At 42.1% G+C, this 1,796-nt stretch overlaps 1 pseudogene; it reads right to left on the bottom strand.

Moving 5' to 3' along the window:
• Window positions 1–313: 313 nt before the first annotated feature.
• LOC127680715 (olfactory receptor 51I2-like) lies at window positions 314–1,259 on the bottom strand (annotated as a pseudogene).
• Window positions 1,260–1,796: the final 537 nt, after the last annotated feature.

Below are 1,796 nucleotides of genomic sequence, written 5' to 3'. Positions count from 1 at the left end.
TGTGTAACCTTTAATAAAGAAAAATGGGGACATATTATAACATAATGAGAAACTGATTATGAGACTAAATGTTTTTTTAATTTAAGAACAAAATCAAACACCTATGTTTTTGCTAAATAATGAATGACCTACATTACCACAAGAAAGACTGTTGCTTTGAATCCTAAGTACTATCATCCAATATCTGATAACAGGACGCACAATACTAAGGTGGAAGATCAAATATTTGTTTAATCAGATCTTCAAAACACAAGTTGGTAGAGTCAGGGTAAGCATCCTCTGTACACTGATTGACAATACAACATCCTGGTACTCAAAATTTGCTCCCCAGCAGGATTTTGCAGAGCCTCCGACGAATCTCCTTGGTTTTGATGGAATAGATCACAGGGTTGAGCATTGGAGGAACAAAGAGATAGATGAGTGACAGGAGTGTGTGTACATAGTGAGGGGCATGCCTCCCATAGCGAGCAAACATGGACACACCCACCTTAGGCACATAGAAGATGAGCACAGCACACAGGTGTGACACACACGTGTTCAGCGTCTTCATCCTTTCTTCCCGGGAGGCAATAGCAAGCACAGAACGAAGTATGAGAACATATGAGAGGAAAATGAGTGCAGAATCCAGCCCAAAGGTTGAGATGACAATGGACAGACCAAATATATTATTAATGGAAGTGTCACCACAAGGCAGTCGAATCAGATCTGGATGCAGACAGTAGGCATGGGAGAGCACATTCGCCTTGCAGAAAGGCAATCTCTTCAGAAGGAAAGGTAATGGGAAAATCATGCAGAAACTTCGAAGGAAAACACATGTGCCCATCCACACCACCCGGGCATCAGTGAGCACTGTGGAATAGCGCAGTGGGTTACAGATGGCTACATAGCGATCAAAACTCATGGCCAGCAGAATCCCAGACCTCCATGAAAGAGAAAAGATGGATAAAGAACATTTGGGACATGCAAGAGTTAAAACTGATCTCTTTTAAGTGGAAGCAAAACACACCCAGGACTGTGGGCAGTGTGGAGAAAGACACACCCAGGTCATTGCCTGACAGCAGAGATAAGAAGTAGTACATGGGTTGGTGTAGGCTCTCTTCCTCCTTGATGATGAACAGGATCAGGGCATTGCCCACTATGGAAACAGTGTAGAGGACACCGAGGAGCAGGAACAGCCAGTGCTGGGAGGTCTCCATCCCTGGCAGTCCTGTCAAGATGAAGGGAGGCAACCCAGAGCTGTTGTGAGCTTCACCTCCCATTCTGGGACTCCTTAGATGCTTGGTCCTCTATCCTAGAAATACAAATACATAATATTGTATGTGGCCATTGGAGAATGTGCCTATTATGCCATCTAATTCCTCATCTGAGAGCATCATTAATTCTTGTCTCCTTGTTGAGACAAAAGTTTTCAATTCTTTGAGCTGCCCTAATAAACTCATCTGAAACAACAGGTGTTCTGGCCTCCTCTTTGCTAGCCATATCACTTTCTCCTTTACTGGATAAACTCTTTCCAATATATGGGTTTTTTGTTAGAAAGAAAGAAAGAAAGAAAGAAAGAAAGAAAGAAAGAAAGAAAGAAAGAAAGAAAGAAAGAAAGAAAGAAAGAAAGAAAGAAAGAAGGAAGGAAGGAAGGAAGGAAGGAAGGAAGGAAGGAAGGAAGGAAGGAAGGAAGGAAGGAAGGAAGGAAGGAAGGAAGGAAGGAGAAGAAAGGAAGGAAAGAAAGGAAGGAAGGAAGGAAGGAAGAAAGAAAGAAAGAAAGAAAGAAAGAAAGAAAGAAAGAAAGAAAGAAAGAAAGA

The sequence above is a fragment of the Apodemus sylvaticus genome, chromosome 1 (assembly GCF_947179515.1).
Source record: "Apodemus sylvaticus chromosome 1, mApoSyl1.1, whole genome shotgun sequence".
Lineage (NCBI taxonomy): Eukaryota > Metazoa > Chordata > Mammalia > Rodentia > Muridae > Apodemus > Apodemus sylvaticus.
The sequence above is the reverse complement of the archived record's forward strand: the minus strand, read 5'-3'. Positions and strand labels throughout refer to the sequence as shown.